The 13,441-nt window shown below is 43.9% G+C and overlaps 1 protein-coding gene across 1 annotated transcript in view; it reads left to right on the forward strand.

Annotated features, from left to right (window-relative positions):
• The window catches only part of ASH1L (ASH1 like histone lysine methyltransferase), a 159,081-nt gene that overhangs the window by 68,586 nt on the left and 77,054 nt on the right, over nucleotides 1-13,441 (forward strand).

A 13,441-nucleotide genomic window follows, 5' to 3' on the forward strand; every position in this document is an offset into this window, starting at 1 on the left:
TTGGCTGGTTTTGAGCTAGCTAGTAATATACTTTTTTGCCCCCGTGCTGTAAGAAAATGTTCAGATTTTTCTTTACTCTTTATAACTCAGTTCTGTTTTTAAAGTATAGTAATAGTCATAAAAGTAACTATATAAAATTAGCACCTTTTTGTACAACAGATCTTGTATCCTTTTGTGTTCATAAATCATATCTACTTGTTTAACCAAATAAAATATTTTTTTCTATTTTACTTTCCATGGTACTATAGAGTCAATGCAGTTATGGGAGAGTCAGCTGGATTCTTTAATACTCTGTGCATCGACAAAATTGTTAACTAAATTCCAATTGCAGAATCTTTATTACTTGTGACTAGGCAGTTGGTGTGCTTTGACTGCTGCTTATCATAATAAAGTCTCGATTACTTTGTGCTTCCATCTGTTTTTTGTATCCACCTGTTGTGTCTCGTATTATATTTAGGCTTTGTCTACACTGAACTTTTGTTGGTAAAACTTTTGTCGTTCAGGGGTGTGATTAAAAACACCCCCCGAACAACAAAAGTTTTACTGACGAAAAGCGTCGGTATGAACAGCACTTTGTCAGCAGGAGAGCTCTCCTGCTGACAAAGCTATCGCCTCTCATTGGGGGTGGAATTTTTTTTTCTTTTTGAAGTATTGCTCTCTCCCACCAACAAAGAGCAACTACACTGCGCATCTTTTAGCAGCATGGCTGTAGCAGCACAGCTGTTTCGCCAAAAGATGCATAGTGTAGACATAGCCTTAAATTGTAAACTCTTTGGGACAGGGACTTTCATTTGGTTACATGTTTACAGTGCTTACTACAATGCAGCCTAGATGCTTGATTGGGGCCTCTAGACCAGAGGTGGGCAAACTACGGCCCACGGGCCACATCCGGCCCACAGGACCCTCCTGCTTAGCCCCTGAGCTCCTGGCTTGGGAGGCTAGTCCCCAGTCCCTCCCCCGCTGTTCCCCCTTCCCCGCAGCCTCAGCATTCCACTGGCACAATGCTCTGGGCAGCCGGGCAGCACAGTTGAGAGCTGTGGCCTGACTCGTGTTCAGTGCGGCGCAGCTGTAGTGCCGCCAGCCATTGGTGCTCCAGGCAGGTAAGTATCTTCAGGTAAGGGGGCAGGGGTGGGAGTAGGGGGGGTTGGATAGGGAGCAGGGGAGTTTGGGGTGGTGGTCGGGGGCTGGGATATAGATAGAGGTCGGAGCAGTCAAAGGGTGGAGAACAGGGGGACTGGATGGGGCAGGGGTCCTGGGGGGGGCAGTCAGGAATGAGATGGGGGGTTGGATGGGGTGGCGGAGGGCAGTCGGGGTGGGGAGTCCGGTGGTCAAGTGACAGGGAGCAGGGGGTGATGGATGGGGCAGGAGTCCCAGTGGGGGGCTATCAGGGGACGCGGAACGGGAGGGTTGGATGGGGTAGGAGTCCAGGGAGAGCTGTCGGGGCGAGAAGCGGGGGGGTCAGATAGGAGGCGGGGGCTGGGCCATGCTTGGCTGTTTGGGAAGACACAGCCTCCCCTAACCAGCCCTCCATACAATTTTGGAAACCCGATGTGGCCCTCAGGCCAAAAAGTTTGCCCGCCCCTGCTCTAGATGCTATTGCAAAATAACAACAGTAATAATGATGGTGATCCATGAGCCAGGAAGAATACATCTTAATATTAATATTCCAGGTTGGTTTGCATAACTGATAAGTTATCTAACTATCTTTTTACTTATAACTTGAGCAAAGTTGAAGTGAAAGCTAACATGAGACAATAAATTGAGAATCCCATGATGGCATTTTTACTGAATTACAGTTCAGAATATAGTTTTCAGAGTAGCAGCCGTGTTAGTCTGTATTCGCAAAAAGAAAAGGAGTACTTGTGGCACCTTAGAGACTAACAAATTTATTAGAGCATAAGCTTTCGTGAGCTACAGCTCACTTCATCAGATGCATTTGGTGGAAAAAACAGAGGAGAGATTTATATACACACACACAGAGAACATGAAACAATGGGTTTATCATACACACTGTAAGGAGAGTGATCACTTAAGATAAGCCATCACCAACAGCAGGGGGGGGAAAGGAGGAAAACCTTTCATGGTGACAAGCAGGTAGGCTAATTCCAGCAGTTAACAAGAATATCAGAGGAACAGTGGGGGGTGGGGTGGGAGGGAGAAATACCATGGGGAAATAGTTTTACTTTGTGTAATGACTCATCCATTCCCAGTCTCTATTCAAGCCTAAGTTAATTGTATCCAGTTTGCAAATTAATTCCAATTCAGCAGTCTCTCGTTGGAGTCTATACATACACTCTACAGTTTTCAAACCTGTTTACAATGGTGTTGTAGCCATGTTGGTTCCAGGATATGAGAGACACAAGGTAGGTAAGAAGAAAAGGAGTACTTGTGGCACCTTAGAGACTAACAAATTTATTTGAGCATAAGCTTTCGTGAGCTACAGCTCACTTCATCGGAGGGTAGGTAAGGTTTCAGAATAGCAGCCATGTTAGTCTGTATTCGCAAAAAGAAAAGGAATACTTGTGGCACTTTAAAGACTAACAAATTTATTTGAGCATAAGCTTTCGTAAGCTACAGCATCCGATGAAGTGAGCTGTAGCTCACGAAAGGTAGGTAAGGTGATCTCTTTTTTTTGGACCAACTTTTGTTGGTAGAAGATAAAAATTTTCAAACTGCACAGAGTTCTTCAGGTTTGGGGGGGAAAAATCAGAATGTCTGAGCTAAACACATGTTGAGACAGATGGTTAAGCATAATTGGTAACACATTGTAGGAGGTCACTTGAGATGGTGAGTGGACAATAAGAGTTAGATTGTTATGCAAAAGAGACTTGAAGTGAGCCATTAAGGGATACCAGGCAGTTGTTTTACAAATAATTGTAATGAGCCATGAAACCAGGGTCCCCATTACGTCCGTGTTTTTTAGTGTCCAGCAGCATTATGAACTTAAGTTCCCAGAGTTAGGTTTTGAAGATGGTGTTGTGCAGGCTTACTTTGAGGGTGAATATTGAAAGATCAAATATGGAGTGATCACTTTGTGAAAAGTTTTTGCCTACAGGTGATATTTTCTGTCTTATCTGTCTCTTTTCTAATGGTTCCTAATATTGTTAGCATTTTAGACTGCCACTGCACATTGAGAAGATGTTTTCAGAGAACTATCCACAATGACTCCAAAATCTCTCTCAAGTGGTAACTGCTAATTTAGACCCCATCATTTTGTATGTATAGTTGGGATTATTTTTTCAGATGTCCATTACTTGGCATTTATTGACATTGAATTTCTTCTGACATTTTGTTGTCCAGTCATCCAGTTTCAAGAGTCAGCTTTAGACTTAATTATTTTGAGTAATTTAATATTGTCTGCCAACTTTGCCACCTCACTTTTTACCCCTTTTTCCAGATTATTTATGAATATGTTAAAGAGCACAGGTCCCAGTACAGAGCCTTGGGGGACCTCGATATTTACCTTTCTCCGCTATGGAAAACTGACCATTTTATTCTTAACCTTTGTTTCCTATCTTTTAACCAGTTACTGATCCATGAGAGGACCTTTCCTCTCATCCCATGACTGCCTACTTTGCTTAAGAGATTTTGGTGTAGGACCTTGTCAAAGACTTTATGAAAGTCCAAGTACACTGTGTTGAATAGATCACTCTTGTCCCCATATTTGTTGACCCCCTCAAATAATTTTAATAGGTTGGTGAATTGATGTAGATGAGGTGATTGGTGATGTAGATGCACCCACATAAACAGATTGGATGTACCACTTTTGATGGTAGAGCAGTGGTCATGTGTTTGTTGACCACGTCTGTAAATTTAATTTGTAAAGAAGATTGACTCAAACTAAACTCCTTATTATCTGTAATCTGGAGAAAATGTAGAAGCACAAAAACAAGATATGTCTCATCTTCAGGTGCTGGGATAGAAAGCACTTTTTTTTCCGATACTGGATAGAAAACAGAGACAGGTTTCAGAGTAGCAGCCGTGTTAGTCTGTATTCGCAAAAAGAAAAGGAGTACTTGTGGCACCTTAGAGACTAACAAATTTATTAGAGCATAAGCTTTCGTGAGCTACAGCTCACTTCATCGGATGCATCTGTTTTTTCCACCAAATGCATCCGATGAAGTGAGCTGTAGCTCACGAAAGCTTATGCTTTAATAAATTTGTTAGTCTCTAAGGTGCCACAAGTACTCCTTTTCTTTTTGCAAAACAGAGACAGTTATATTAGCTAGAGCAACCTTTCAAGTTTTCCAACAAGAAACTACTCAAACAGACATTCTTTTGAAGCTGCTTGTAAACATCGCAAGCTGCCAAGAGGTCCAGTGTATTCTAAACTTCTGACTCTAAGGTAAAAATGGAAAACTAATTAAACAAAGGATCCATTTGATTGGTCTCTCCAGAATCCAGGATCCACTTAAAGCTACAACCATCGCTAATCAGCTGCCTGAAAATGAAATGAACATCACAGCTTCAGATGTAGCAGCAAAGGCCATTATGAATAGTGTAAGCAATTGGGCGCTTGCAGCGCCATTATGAACTGAAAAAAGAAAAGGAGTACTTGTGGCACCTTAGAGACTAACAAATTTGTTAGTCTCTAAGGTGCCACAAGTACTCCTTTTCTTTTTGCGAATACAGACTAACACGGCTGCTACTCTGAAACCTGTCATTATGAACTGATGTACTGAAAGAGATTCCCTCTTGAAGGAGTCCTGGAGAATGCAGTTAGGCCCAAGTAGCATATAGTCAGCCTGAAATATTGCCTATGGGCAGGAAGTGGCAAATTAGACTTCTCGTGTATTTCAGGAATAGAAAGTTGGCTTTCATATGAAAAAAGGCATCAACAGGTACAGCATGTAAAGGAATAGAGTAGTGATTAATCATAACTTAGTTAAATATTTACTACACAAGTATGTATAGAACACATGTTGGGATAGTGACATTAAGGTTTTTTAAATTGTCAATGAAACTATTTCTTTTATACCTCCTCCTGTAAAAGACAGTTGCCTTAGTTATGAGTAAAATGATATAGTCTCCCTGGAAGTGAAAAACTGTATTAGTTAATATATATGATTATATTTTGTGTGTGTGTGTGTATATATATATAATATAAACTTATTTTAATGACTTTATAGCTTTTCTATACATAAAAATATCATAACTTCAAAATCTGGTATATCTTGCCCTTCTACAGCTATAAAATTGCTGTGTGTGCCACTGGAAAGGGAAGGTTTTAGAGTAACAGCTGTGTTAGTCTATATTCACAAAAAGAACAGGAGTACTTTTGGCACTTTAGAAACTAACAAATTTATTTGAGCATAAGCTCACTTCATCGGATGCTCACGAAAGCTTATGCTCAAATAAATTTGTTAGTCTCTAAGGTGCCACAAGTACTCCTGTTCTTTTTGGAAAGGGAAGATTTTCATCTTTCCAGTGATATAAAGCTCTCATTTCTAGCTCTGCTGGGACAAAAATATTAGTTCTTATACCCGTCACAACTTCAGGACTGAATATTGTCCATTATGAGACTTGGGAGGGTGGAGGCGGGATTCCACATTTGGAAGGAAAAAAACTAGGAATTTGTTTGGGAGGTTGACATTTTTAAAATGGTGGCTGTTTGAAGCTGCTCAGAATCTTGGAATGTTAGGATAAAGAAAGTTTCTATGCAATGGTGCACACTTCTGCACAATTAGTGAAAGAGAGAGTGCATTTAAGGAGTCCTGCTTGCTTGCACATATGATATGTTGAAAAAGTAATATGTGATCCCCATAATAAAAGACTACATTGTAATATATATATATGGAGGGCAGAGTTAAGGTTGCGCAGGCAACTTTAATATTGTTGATTTTTGTCTTTTGAATACTGTGCTATGCAGTATAGAAGTGCTTCCTTTTCTGCCTCCAGCAAGGAACAAAATTGTGGTAATTAAAAAAAAATGAAAAAGGAAGCAAATGGAGTTTTAGGCTAGCAAAAGTCAAAGCTTGTTGCATAGATGTGTCTCATCATTGGTTCTTAAGTCGTGGAAAGTAATTTTTAAAGAAAGGGCAATAGAAATATGATTGTGTGTATTTCATGCCAATGATAGGGGATATTTTTAATGCTCACTGGGTTGCTGTTTTGCAGAAATTATATTAGGATTAGCTGTCAGTCTCTGTGTTTGTTTAAAAAGTATATCTGAGTAAATTATGTTAGTTGTTTGAAGCACCTGTTTGTGTTATGACTCAGTGATCCAATTTAACCCATGTAAAATGCCAAATACTATGATGATTGGTAGTGTATTCATGTGTAAAAAATAATAATTGTGACTTTCCTAGCTCTATATTTCAGATTATTAAAAATATTTTAGTTACATAGGAACTAACCTTATGTAGCTCTTCCTGCTATTTATAAAGAAAGCTCCAAAATGCTAAGACATTAAGGGGTTAAGTTTAAATATGAGGAGTAGAAAACTAGTTGTGGTAGTTAGTGCAGTTCTGGGAATTTCCTGAGGAATTCCATTATGGTGAATGATCTGACTTGGGTTTTATGAGAAACAGTCTAATTAGAGGAAAAGTAGAGACATTTTAGGTTAAAACCTGCTGGTGCAGGCTCTGAATCACCCACTGTCTTGTAGTGCATATAATTGGTGACTCAGATGAAATATATTGCTTTCAGTAAGCGTATTTCCCACAATTGGAACCAGCTGTTTTTATTGTTGAACCAGCTTTTAGCTCAGCATTCAGCTCATTCACAAGAAGCTTCTAGTGTTGCATATCAGCAGTGTGAGACAGCAAAGGCCTTAAGAACTGCATCTAGGAACAAGCTCCATAATCAGAGTTTTATGAAAAGATCAGTGTCAGTTTCATGTTTGCTTTTGCCTTTTTTACCATCACAGGAGTATGATTCTGAAACACCAAGTATTCATAAAAAGTTCAGATTTGTATACAGTACGCTTTAGAGACAATAAGGTGGAAGGAAGGGAAAACCTCTGGTACAGTAAAGGGAGTTCATTTTACTAAAGCAAATGTAAATTATGTGCCGCAGTGGAGAGAAGATTGAATCAGAGCTGTTAAAATGACTGGTAGGAAGTGAGAATAATAGCAGGGAATGCCTTCTAAAATTGTAGTAAATGATCATTAGGGGCCAGCCACAATATTGTATTTTAGACTGTCCACTCCATATGAATGCATCTGATGAAGTGAGCTGTAGCTCACGAAAGCTTATGCTCAGATAAATTGGTTAGTCTCTAAGGTACCACAAGTACTCCTTTTCTTTTTTGTGAATACACACTAACACGGCTGCTACTCTGAAACACTCCATATGGTGTTATTCCTACTGGAATAGTCTTTTCATCAATCACACAAGGTTTGTGTCCACTCTTTGAAGCTGTTAACAGGTGTTTTCATCATTCTGGGATGCTACTGATACCATAAGTCTTATAGGATATCTAGTATCAGTGGCATCACAGATACATGCATTCTGGGACAACTAGTAACCAGGAAGTGTCAGGATTTCACAGAGGATAAAAAGAAGTTTTCAAAAGGTAAGTTAAAGCTTTTTGTTATACACTGCTTTCTGTCTGTGGTTAGCAGAAACATTCAGCACATAAATCATAGAATATCAGGGTTGGAAGGGACCCCAGAAGGTCATCTAGTCCAACCCCCTGCTCAAAGCAGGACCAAGTCCCAGTTAAATCATCCTAGCCAGGGCTTTGTCAAGCCTGACCTTAAAAACCTCTAAGGAAGGAGATTCTACCACCTCCCTAGGTAACGCATTCCAGTGTTTCACCACCCTCTTAGTGAAAAAGTTTTTCCTAATATCCAATCTAAACCTCCCCCATTGCAACTTGAGACCATTACTCCTCGTTCTGTCATCTGCTACCATTGAGAACAGTCTAGAGCCATCCTCTTTGAAACCCCCTTTCAGGTAGTTGAAAGCAGCTATCAAATCCCCCCTCATTCTTCTCTTCTGCAGACTAAACAATCCCAGCTCCCTCAGCCTCTCCTCATAAGTCATGTGCTCTAGACCCCTAATCATTTTTGTTGCCCTTCGCTGTACTCTTTCCAATTTATCCACATCCTTCTTGTAGTGTGGGGCCCAAAACTGGACACAGTACTCCAGATGAGGCCTCACCAGTGTCGAATAGAGGGGAACGATCACGTCCCTCGATCTGCTCGCTATGCCCCTACTTATACATCCCAAAATGCCATTGGCCTTCTTGGCAACAAGGGCACACTGCTGACTCATATCCAGCTTCTCGTCCACTGTCACCCCTAGGTCCTTTTCCGCAGAACTGCTGCCGAGCCATTCGGTCCCTAGTCTGTAGCGGTGCATTGGATTCTTCCATCATAAGTGCAGGGTCCTGCACTTATCCTTATTGAACCTCATTAGATTTCTTTTGGCCCAATCTTCCAATTTGTCTAGGTCCTTCTGTATCCTATCCCTCCCCTCCAGCGTATCTACCACTCCTCCCAGTTTAGTATCATCCGCAAATTTGCTGAGAGTGCAATCCACACCATCCTCCAGATCATTTATGAAGATATTGAACAAAACGGGCCCCAGGACCGACCCCTGGGGCACTCCACTTGACACCGGCTGCCAACTAGACATGGAGCCATTGATCACTACCCGTTGAGCCCGACAATCTAGCCAGCTTTCTACCCACCTTATAGTGCATTCATCCAGCCCATACTTCCTTAACTTGCTGACAAGAATGCTGTGGGAGACCGTGTCAAAAGCTTTGCTAAAGTCAAGAAACAATACATCCACTGCTTTCCCTTCATCCACAGAACCAGTAATCTCATCATAAAAGGCGATTAGATTAGTCAGGCATGACCTTCCCTTGGTGAATCCATGCTGACTGTTCCTGATCACTTTCCTCTCCTCTAAGTGCTTCAGGATTGATTCTTTGAGGACCTGCTCCATGATTTTTCCAGGGACTGAGGTGAGGCTGACCGGCCTGTAGTTCCCAGGATCCTCCTTCTTCCCTTTTTTAAAGATGGGCACTACATTAGCCTTTTTCCAGTCATCCGGGACTTCCCCCGTTCGCCACGAGTTTTCAAAGATAATGGCCAAGGGCTCTGCAATCACAGCCGCCAATTCCCTCAGCACTCTCGGATGCAATTCGTCCGGCCCAATGGACTTGTGCACGTCCAGCTTTTCTAAATAGTCCCTAACCACCTCTATCTCTACAGAGGGCTGGCCATCTCTTCCCCATTTTGTGATGCCCAGCACAGCAGTCTGGGAGCTGACCTTGCTAGTGAAAACAGAGGCAAAAAAAGCATTGAGTACATTAGCTTTTTCCACATCCTCTGTCACTAGCTTGCCTCCCTCATTCAGTAAGGGGCCCACACTTTCCTTGGCTTTCTTCTTGTTGCCAACATACCTGAAGAAACCCTTCTTGTTACTCTTGACATCTCTTGCTAGCTGCAGCTCCAGGTGCGATTTGGCCCTCCTGATATCTTTCCTACATGCCCGAGCAATATTTTTATACTCTTCCCTGGTCATATGTCCAACCTTCCACTTCTTGTAAGCTTCTTTTTTATGTTTAAGATCCGCTAGGATTTCACCATTAAGCCAAGCTGGTCGCCTGCCATATTTACTATTCTTTCGACTCATCGGGATGGTTTGTCCCTGTAACCTCAACAGGGATTCCTTGAAATACAGCCAGCTCTCCTGGACTCCCTTCCCTTTCATGTTAGTCCCCCAGGGGATCCTGGCCATCTGTTCCCTGAGGGAGTCAAAGTCTGCTTTCCTGAAGTCCAGGGTCCGTATCCTGCTGCTTACCTTTCTTCCCTGCGTCAGGATCCTGAACTCAACCAACTCATGGTCACTGCCTCCCAGATTCCCATCCACTTTTGCTTCCCCCACTAATTCTACCCGGTTTGTGAGCAGCAGGTCAAGAAAAGCGCTCCCCCTAGTTGGCTCCCCTAGCACTTGCACCAGGAAATTGTCCCCTACGCTTTCCAAAAACTTCCTGGATTGTCTATGCACCGCTGTATTGCTCTCCCAGCAGATATCAGGAAAATTAAAGTCACCCATGAGAATCAGGGCATGCGATCTAGTAGCTTCCGTGAGTTGCCGGAAGAAAGCCTCATCCACCTCATCCCCCTGGTCCGGTGGTCTATAGCAGACTCCCACCATGACATCACTCTTGTTGCACACACTTCTAAACTTAATCCAGAGACACTCTGGTTTTTCCACAGTTTCGTACCGGAGCTCTGAGCAGTCATACTGCTCCCTTACATACAGTGCTACTCCCCCACCTTTTCTGCCCTGCCTGTCCTTCCTGAACAGTTTATAACCATCCATGACTGTACTCCAGTCATGTGAGTTATCCCACCAAGTCTCTGTTATTCCAATCACGTCATAATTCCTTGACATCACCAGGACCTCCAGTTCTCCCTGCTTGTTTCCAAGGCTTTGTGCATTTGTATATAAGCACTTGAGATAACCTGTTGATCGCCCCTCATTCCCAGTATGAGGCAGGAGCCCTCCCCTCACAGACATTCCTGCCTGTGCTTCCTCCCGGTATCCCGCTTTCCCACTTACCTCAGGGCTTTGGTCTCCTTCCCCCGGTGAACCTAGTTTAAAGCCCTCCTCACTAGGTTAGCCAGCCTGCTGGCAAAGATGTTCTTCCCTCTCTTCGTAAGATGGAGCCCGTCTCTGCCCAGCACTCCTCCTTCATGGAACACCATCCCATGGTCAAAGAATCCAAAGCCTTCTCTCCGACACCACCTGCGTAGCCATTCGTTGACCTCCACGATTCGACGGTCCCTACCCAGGCCTTTTCCTTCCATGGGGAGGATGGACGAGAACACCACTTGCGCCTCCAACTCCTTTATCCTTCTTCCCAGAGCCACGTAGTCCGCAGTGATCCGCTCAAGGTCATTCTTGGCAGTATCATTGGTGCCCACGTGGAGAAGCAGGAAGGGGTAGCGATCCGAGGGCTTGATGAGTCTCGGCAGTCTCTCCGTCACATCACGAATCTTAGCCCCTGGCAAGCAGCAGACTTCTCGGTTTTCCCGGTCAGGGCGGCAGATAGATGACTCAGTCCCCCGGAGGAGAGAGTCCCCGACGACCACCACCCGCCTTCTCCTCTTGGGAGTGGTGGTCGTGGAACCCCCAACCTCAGGACATCGCATCTCATGCCTCCCAACCAGCGGAGTCTCCTTCTGCTTTCTCCCCCCAGACCTATCATCTGGTCCACTCTCCGCAATGGTACCTGTGGAGAGAACATGAAAGCGGTTAGTTACCTGTGTCTGTGTTACTGGAACCCGGACATTCCGCTTACCTCTTCTGGAGGTCACATGTTGCCAAGCTTCTTCACTGGCCTCTTGGCTCCTCTGTGCAACCTGCTCTATATCTTTAGAGCTTTGTGCCCCTAGAAGCCTATCCTGAGTTTGGTCCAGAAAATCCTCAGTCTCTTGTATACAACGCAGGGTCGTTACCTGTTGCTCCAGACCTTCAATCTTCTCTTCCAATATGGAGACCAGCTTGCACTTTGTACAGACAAAGTCGCTTCTGTCCTGTGGAAGAAAGACAAACATGGCACATCCAGTGCAGGTCACAACAGCTGAACCCCCCCCTTCCATATCACCTACCTACTATGAGCTTCCTCAGAGACGTTGGCAAGATGTAAGCCTCACTGGGCTCACTCCAGGCGAACTCCCAGGCAAACTCCTGCTGTGAGCTGCTCTGCTGTCCCCGCTGCTCAGCTGGTTCGCGAGGCTCTGGCTATTTTTAAACAGCCAGGCTTCCCTGACGCAAACACACAGACACCCTAATGCCCGCCCCCTGCAGGCTAGCAGCCAATCAGACACTCACTCAGGCTCTCTCCCTGCCCTCCCAGCAAACACACGCTCTGATACTTCCTCAGCAAGCAAACACACACACAAATCCATACTAACTCACAAATCACCAGTCCTTTGCAGTTCACCTTTAAATGACAAGACTAGAGTATGGCTTGGACAGTAAGGCTATGTCACCACTGCAGTCAAATACCCACAGCTGGCCCATGTTATCTGATTCGGGCTTGTGGAACTTGGGCTACCGGGCTGTAAAATTGCGGTGTAAACACTCTGGCTGGAGCCTGGGCTCTCGGACCCTTTGTGGGGTATGCCATACCCTAAGGGTATGTCTACACTGCAGTATAAACCTTCGGGTTAGTAAAACTCAAGTTAGCAGATATTGGGTTTGTTAATCTAGGATTTGAGTGTCTATACTAATTTGTAACCTCAGATTAGGAGTTGTTGAACCCTACATCCCAACTGGGGACTCAGTGTCTACACTGATTTATGTGGGCCCGAGTCCAACCACTCATATCCCAAACTTCCTAGCACTTTTCCAAAATGGGGCCACTCTGTTTTTTTGTTTGTGGTGCAGTGCGGGAAAACTTGACTGTCCACCAAACATGACTGTCCACAGGACAAAGAAAGTGGGATTGTGGGATACTTTTGTTGGACTCCCAGAGCACACGTCTACAGTACTAAGCAATAGGACTTGAACTCTGGATCCTAGCTTGACTCAGTCTTGGACCTTCAGCTCCTGTGGGATCCTGGTACTCTGGGTCCAAGTCCTGGGTTAACATGATTTGCATATAGAGAGAAGGGAGGCTAGGCTTGGGCCTGAGTTCAAACCATGGGCTTACATTGCAGTGTAGACATGCACTAATTATTCAAGGCCCCCATGTTCTCATTTCAGGGTATGTGTACACTGCAGTTAGAAACCCACAGCTGACCCGGGCTAAGGGGCTATTTAATTGTGGTGTAGATGTTCAGGTTCAAGCTAAGATCAGACTCTAGGACCCTGCAAAGTGGGAGGGTCCCAGAGCTCAGGCTGCAGCCCAAGCCTGCTCCACAGTTAAACTTCCCCGTAGCCTGAGCACTGTGAGTCTGAGTCAGCTGGCATGAGGGTGTCTAACTGCAGTGTAGACATACCGTTAGTGATACCACTTGTGCATCAGTTCCTAACAGCCTGGAATGCATTGCAATAAAGTTATGTAAGTAAGCCAGATGATCGTGCTTTGGGCTAACTTCCAGCAAGATGTACATAGTCTTCTAGTGTTCCTTATAGAGAGCCTCTGTAGGGTTACTTTGCATCATAGAAGAGCTAACAGCCTATCTGTTGCATCCGATGAAGTGAGCTGTAGCTTACGAAAGCTTATGCTCAAATAAATTTGTTAGTCTCTAAGGTGCCACAAGTACTCCTTTTCTTTTAGCCCATCTGTTGTCTACCTGATACCTCACTGAAACTTTAGGATCCAAAAGAATATACTCATCCTTAGAACTCTGGCCTGAGATGTTGAGAAAGAGTATATTTATAATGAGGGCCCCCAATCTCCTTTACCACAAGCGCCATCCCCTCTTTATTTCCCTATTTTGTTTTCACCTCTCTAAAATAAGGTTTTCTCCTAATCTGTCCCAGTCTATCTCCCACCCTGATGACAGTTGGAAGACAAACATGCCCC

The sequence above is a fragment of the Dermochelys coriacea genome, chromosome 24, assembly GCF_009764565.3.
Source record: "Dermochelys coriacea isolate rDerCor1 chromosome 24, rDerCor1.pri.v4, whole genome shotgun sequence".
NCBI classification, from domain to species: Eukaryota; Metazoa; Chordata; order Testudines; family Dermochelyidae; genus Dermochelys; species Dermochelys coriacea.